Here is a 7,500-nt window from a genome sequence, read left to right as displayed (position 1 = left end):
TTTTGATGAAACAACTGATCTTATCGTTCATGTTGATCTGAAACTTGTGAATCTGTTATTCAGTGTTTTTAGAAATGTGTTAATTACATTCCACTTGCCAGAAGAAACCTTGTTTATTACAATATGTTAAAACTTGTTACGAGCCAGAAATATGGAACTGTCTTAAATAGATAAACATTTTTCATTCAATATGTTCAGGTTGTTGTTTTATATTTTACGATCTAAATGAATATTCTGTGTATTTTCCTGTTGATGTTCTATACGTCTCCTCATAATATATATAATCAGGGCTGCAGGAAGATGTTTTACATTGTGGGAGCTGGAATTTTAAGCAGCGTTCATGTGACATGTGCTATTACATCACCTGAATGATAGTAAAATCATTTTCTTTTAACAGAATGAGTGCAGATTACAATATTTATACCACAGTGTGGATGAATTGTGGAATTAGAAGGTGTTGATTAATTTCCTACAACAGCACAGCTCTGACAATAGTTATGACTTCCACATAAATGATTAGTTTATATTAATGTGCTCGTTCTAATAGGTTATCTTTCCTACAGTAACGTCGTTCACAGAGACTTGTATGATGGACGTTACTCGTTATCTAAACCTAAAATAAACTGATTTAAAACATGTTATATAACAAAGAACAGCGTATAATCATTGATGGTGATTTTTTTCTGATTAGAGACGTTTATTTAACATTTATAGAAGGAGTCTCGCATATCAGCTCTTTGTAACATTATTTTAGCAGCTGCAGTTAAAGTAATCATGAAAGTTGCAGCACCATCAGCAGCCCTACTTCCTGTCTCCTTGTATATATATATATGGGTAAGGTATAAAGTGTTTATCTGGACACCCAGCCAGTTACTGTCATGGTTTATGTGGACTCACCCTCCACTATATTTTACATAAATGAAATCCCTGTAAAAAAAAAAACAAACACACGTGTAATTCTAATATAAAGTGCATCTAACTGATTTGCACTCTTGGAAATTATTATTATTATTATTATTTTATTATTATAATTTAATATAAAATTTGTATTTATGTCATTAATATTTAGCAAAAATGTGCAACTCAATTTGTGACCATATCAGCTTTCATAAAATTTTAAACTTGGGAACAGCAGACATTAAAAAAATATTCAGGAGTTGTGTTTGTATTCAGAAAACTTCTATAATTAATCATAACTATAACTTAATTATATTGTATGAAAATTATATTATTATTATTATTATTATTATTATTATTATTATTATTATTATTATTATTATTATTAATAATAATAATAATAATAATAATAATAATAATAATACAGCAGCATCCTAACAGCGCCACCAGCAGTTCATGTGAGAGAAAATATTTCACTAAACAGAAATCTCAGTTTGTAAATTCTTTACTGCCATCTTGTGGATACAAACTTGTAATGCTCTTAATAAAAATTATAATTAAATAATCATTTAAAATTTTTTAGTATTTAAATAATCCTGAAGTCCAGAGTAAATGTGTGTTTATTAATTCAAACATTTAATTGGAAATTAAAAATCCTAGAATATATCAAACATTTTGTGATGTTACTTAAAATTATTAATAAATTATTCATGAGTGGATTTCTGTATACTTGGCCCAGTTTTGCTGTTGATTTTGTTTTATTTCTCTTAAAACAATTTCTTTTTCCGGATGTCCTGAAATATTCACCTTGGTTGATCTCTTACTGTATACCACAGCTTTCAAAAGGTTCTTGTGCCGAGATTTAGTCACATTTTAAATACATTCTTTATGTACGTATTTTTTTAAAACAAGTGATTAAATAAAAGTTATTTTATAATATAATGTGATGATGTGATTTGAGTGAGTGACTCTTGTAGTGATGAATCTGTGTTCAGTGTCATTATTGAACATCTCAGGCAGTAAAAATAAATAAATATTTATATAATGTTCAGAAGGTTGTGAGTTCAAATCTCAGCACCACCCTGAGCTCGGCCCTAAACCTTATATAACTGAACTGTATAAAATCTTCATCTTAATGAATAAAAGCCAACACACACACACACACACAAACACACAAACACACACACACACACAGCTGCTCTCCTTCCTAACTCTCTGATATTCAGATTCTAAGACATACACACAGGTATAAAGTGTTTAGCTGGACACCCTGTTACTGTCATGGTTTATGTGGACTCGCCCTCCATAACATTATATAAAGTGCATCTAGCTGATTTGCATTCCAGGAAACTATTATTCTTTTCCCAGTTTTATTACTACACCGGTAAAAATGATGTGTTGGATATACTTAAAATATGTATGCACCATTTTTGCATCACACTTTTTAAGTTAACCCAACTTGGAAAAAAATTACTTAAAATTAACAAGAAAACCGTTGTTATATGTACTTAAATTTTTGGGTACACTCAACATTGTTTATTTAAAAATTTATTTAAAAAAATATGTAACATGATAGAATCGAATTTCTAATTGTTGAATCTAAATTCGTAGCAATTCAGAAATTCAATTTAAAAAAGTTTCCTACCGCTTATCCAAACTTCTCGGGTCACGGGGAGCCTGTGCGTATCTCAGGTGTCATCGGGCATCGAGGCAGGATACACCCTGGACGGAGTGCCAACCCATCACAGGGCACACACACACTCTCATTCACTCACACACTCACACACCACGGACAATTTTCCAGAGAATCCAATCAACCTACCATGCATTTCTTTGGACGGGGGAGGAAACCGGAGTACCCGGAGGAAACCCCTGAGGTACGGGAAGAACATGCAAACTTCACACACACAAGGCGGAGGTGGGAATTGAACCCCCAACCCTGGAGGTGTGAGGCGAATGTGCTAACCACTAAGCCACTGTGCCCCCCCCAGGTACATACACATTGATGCATAATGTCAATTACTGTGAACCTCTCTGCAATTTAGAGGGTGATGGAGATGGAAGCCAGACGAACTCCAAATACTTTTATCTTTGTGGATGAAGCTGCATTCAACCTGGCAAAAACACGACACAGGGGAAGAAATGTACTGGGACAGAGAGCGACTGTGGAGGTCCCAGTCCAAAGGGGAGCTAACATCACGATGTGTGCAGCAATGTCCAATGAAGGTTTGCTGTTACACAAACCACTCATTAGCCCCTACAATACAGAGGCTCATTTCTAAATGACCTACATATTCAACTTGTGCCAGCAGAGGAGAGAAGCCAAAGGGCATCAAACTCCCCTTCCTTCATTGTTTTCTGGGATAATGTGGCATTCCACCACTCTGCTGCAGTCACAGAGTGGTTTGTGTCACATCCCAGGATGTCAGTATTATACCTGCCTCCATACTCCCCTTTCTTAAACCCCATAGAGGAGTTTTTATCTGCGTGGAGGTGGAAGGTGATGTTGATGAGAACTTGTGGCCAAATGCAAGAGAGAGAGCTAGAACTAGAACTGTAATTTACTATAATGAACAACTACACATGTTACAGTAATGTGTAGAATGTATTTTATTTATTCTTTTTTATTATCATTGCAGCCCTGGAGTTTTTTCCCTCTTTTTTCACCTTTTGGTTATAATTTTCAAGTACTATATTCATATAAAATTTTGATTAATTTCTGATTCATTCGTGTTACAAATGCTTTCAATAAAGTGAGATTGTGTTACAGTTTTCTATATGAAGAACTGATTTATGTGTAAAATCAACTTTAAATAAGAAAAGTTCATCAATTATGTAATGCTTCCTGTTGTTAGTGTTTTTTAGGTCAGTGTGTTGTGAATGAAATGTGTGTTTTCTGAATGAGAATTGTTGCCAGTGTTTGTTGGTCTGAGTGAGTTCTGTAGGTGAGATTAACTGTTTTGCACACATTCATGCTGGTAATGCTGACTGTGTGAAGAGTTTTGAAAATGTGGTTTCAGTATTGAACAATGCTTGTTAGCAGCTGAAAAAACTGTAAGAATCAAAATGCAGCTTGTTATATTAAAAATAAAGCATAAACTCCTTTTACCTGCAAATGATGATCTATTTTATCGTATAAACTTATTGCTTACGTTAAAAACTGACCTGTGTTCATATGTTAGTCCATGAGTGAGTGAGTGAGTGAGTGAGAGTGAGTGAGAGTGAGTATTGTATGTTGTGTTATTATTTTTACAGAGAATGTGAAGCAATATTAAAAAAAAACATATTTTATATAAATACAAATATGAGTTATTATGATGTTTTATTTTAATGTTCAGAACACAATAAAATCATTTAATTAGTTTTTGTAAAAGAGTGAAATCTTGTTATAAGTCTTATAAATTTATTTTAGTTTACTCTCTGTTTCTGTTATGTGTGTGTGCATTAGTTTGTGTGAATGTGTGTATGTGTGTGCATTTGTGTGTGTGTGTGTGTGTGAATGTGTGTGTCTTTGTGTGTGCATTTGTGTGTGTGTGTGTGCATTAGTTTTTGTGAATGTGTGTGTCTGTGTGTGCATTTGTGTGTCTTTGTGTGTGTGTGTGTGTGTGTGTGTGCATTAGTGTGTGTGTGTGTGTACATTAGCGTTTGTGTCTGTGCGTGAATTAGTGTGTGTGTGTGTGTGTTTGTGTGTGTGTGCATTTGTGTGTGTGTCTGTGTGTGTGTACATCATACGGGTTTTGAAGGAAATGAAGCTGAATTGTAGTTTGTGCTAAAGGAGGTATGGTGTGTTTGTTGAGACAGGTGTTTAAACTCAGGTAAGCAGTGTGAGGTTTAAATGATCAGTCACAGGAAAAAGCAATAAGACAAATGTAACCCTTGTTCTTAGGTTAACGTAACTAATACCTAATTTAAGTATTAAAAAATTAAAGCTGGGCTAGTATCAGAAGCTCTAGACACGACCATGGAGCCTGAAATAGTGAATGGTCATCAGAGAACAGACAACACAAAACAGATAAATTTAAACATTGTATTATACCAAATGAATGACAGTTCTTTATAGTCCCTGCCTACCTAAACCGGCTTCCTGAGTGCACAGCGCACAATAAAATCAAAACTCAAATAAAGAAGTCCATGGAAGTCCTTGATGTGTGTGTGTGTGTGTGTGTGTTTCTTAGAGTATGTTCTTTTCACTACCCGGGTAGGTTTACGTGTGTTCTTATCTATATCACAATTGAAGGTACAGGATGATGCTGGTTCCAAAGATGCCACGGCTGGCCACACCGGGCTCTTGATCCGTTCACTTCTGCGGTTGGCTCGCCACTGACTGCTAGGGTCAGATTCAGATGGTCTATCCCTTTCTAAAAAACCAATCTATACATACAGTACAGAATGCATTAATTACAATTGCCTCATTTCTTTTCAAATCTAAACAACTTTTCTCCATTCAAATGTCAAATCAAATACATGTATAACCAACTGTAAAGGTTATAAATACTCTAATCACTATACAAATGAATAGGTACACATCACACCACATACCATAAGTCAGTTCCAATGAACAACAGTCAGTCACTCATGTACTTCCACATCACAGTACAAAAATAAATATTAGGATTTCAGAAACCAGATATTTAGGTTTTTTCCCTTTTAAATCTATTTTTCCATCTTAACATTTTAACATATTTATTCTTTTTTTTTTTAACAGCTAAGATAACTTATGCTTCTCATACACATATTAAACATGTATATTCACAATTAAATGAACTAAATCACCCTTATTTTAAATACATGTATATTAACTTAAGTCAACAAAACAGTATGAAGGCACCTTTAGTGGTGTAAACACTATTAAATATCTGCTACAGTGGTGTCTAACTTAGCTGAGCTAGCATAACAACCGAATAGAACTTGCATTTAAATGTTAACAATTAGCATGCGGCTAGCGCGATTAGCGAAATTTTATGAGCATCTTAAACAACCAAAACAATCTGAATCTGTGTCTATATGGTATCAAACTGCAAGAATTAGATTCATAACTCCGATTGGTTTTAAAGGAACAGTGTTTTGCTCCATAATGTGCTTGCACAATAAGCATAAACTCATTAGCATTACCATCCTTACCGGAGGTATCTTGAGAAGCTCGCTGCCATGCGGCTTAACTCTCTCTCACAGCTTTTATACTAATGGACACACAGTATTTCAATATATAGTACAAGATTCTCCTTTTAATTTTTTGTTCTTTAGAGGATATATATATATATTTCACATACCAGTCCTTGTTTGCGTTCTAGCAACGTCTTTACCGGAAAAAACGTGTTGTTAAGTGAACTCCCGGGATGTATGCGCCACCCGCAGGTAGAGTAGAGAGTTGCACTCCAGTAACCTTGTGTGGGTTACACAAACATGAGGAACATCTGACAACAAAATAAGATTAACATGAATGAGCCTGATGAGTTTCTGTACTTGTAGCAGGAACATCTGGTGATGAGGGTCAAGGTACAAATACACACTATTTACTAGTCAGGTGACGGAGACCTGGTGTAATTAATGATGTCACAGCCACACACACACACACACACACACACACACACACACACACACACACACACACACACACACACACACACACACACACTTGCACACACACAAATGCACAGATACAGACACACACACTAATGCATGCACACACACACACTCACACACATGCTCAAAAACCCATGAACACACTCAAACACACACTCATGTACACACACACACACACACACACACACACACACACACACACACAAATGCACATGCACACACACTCACACACACACTCACAAACCCACGCACACACACACACACACACACACACACACACACACACACACACACACACACACACACACACACACACACAGAGACACACACACACACTCTTTACCCCACACACCCAAACACAGGCACTACCTCACTATCTTACACACACGAGCACGCACACACACACTCATACCTATACACACACACACACACACACACACACACACACACACACACACACACTTGTACATACACACACACACACTCTTTACCCCACACACCCAAACACAGGCACTACCTCACTATCTTACACACACGAGCACGCACACACACACACACACACAGACACACACACACTCATACCTATACACACACACACACACACACACACACATACACACACACACACATACATACACACATGTACACACTAATACACACAGACACACACACACACACACACACACACACACACACACACACACACACACAAACAGACATATGCCCATGCTCCCATTCCTGAACCACACAGATTAAATTATTTATCAGGACACACAGTAACACCATGGTTTATGAGGAATTACGCACACACACAATCAGACATGACACAAGGGAGGAAATTGGCAACACATGAGGGAAAAGGAGGAACAACATTACAAAATAAAAAAGAGACTGTGAGCTTCTCTCATGACTCCATTTGTAAATCAATGGTCCGAGTTTGGAGACTGTAACTGATGTCTAGTGTTAAAAGTGTTAGTGTAAATGAAAATGAATTTAATTAAAGTCCTTGTCCTATAGGGG

General features: G+C 36.0%; 1 protein-coding gene, 1 long non-coding RNA gene and 1 pseudogene across 5 annotated transcripts in view; 2 read left to right on the top strand and 1 right to left on the bottom strand.

Annotated features, from left to right (window-relative positions):
* The window catches only part of LOC113650187 (B-cell receptor CD22-like), a 1,781,460-nt gene that overhangs the window by 421,351 nt on the left and 1,352,609 nt on the right, over nt 1-7,500 (top strand). The window lies entirely within an intron of this gene.
* The window catches only part of LOC113663456, a 644,552-nt pseudogene that overhangs the window by 257,352 nt on the left and 379,700 nt on the right, over nt 1-7,500 (top strand).
* Nucleotides 4,911-6,153, bottom strand: LOC113656973. Its single transcript, XR_007138634.1, has 2 exons — nt 6,019-6,153; nt 4,911-5,268 (listed from the first exon to the last, which is right to left on the bottom strand). It is a non-coding gene; the product is annotated as an uncharacterized LOC113656973 (long non-coding RNA).

This window comes from Tachysurus fulvidraco, chromosome 19 (assembly GCF_022655615.1).
Source record: "Tachysurus fulvidraco isolate hzauxx_2018 chromosome 19, HZAU_PFXX_2.0, whole genome shotgun sequence".
Lineage (NCBI taxonomy): Eukaryota > Metazoa > Chordata > Actinopteri > Siluriformes > Bagridae > Tachysurus > Tachysurus fulvidraco.
This window is presented reverse-complemented; position numbering and strand designations above follow the sequence as displayed.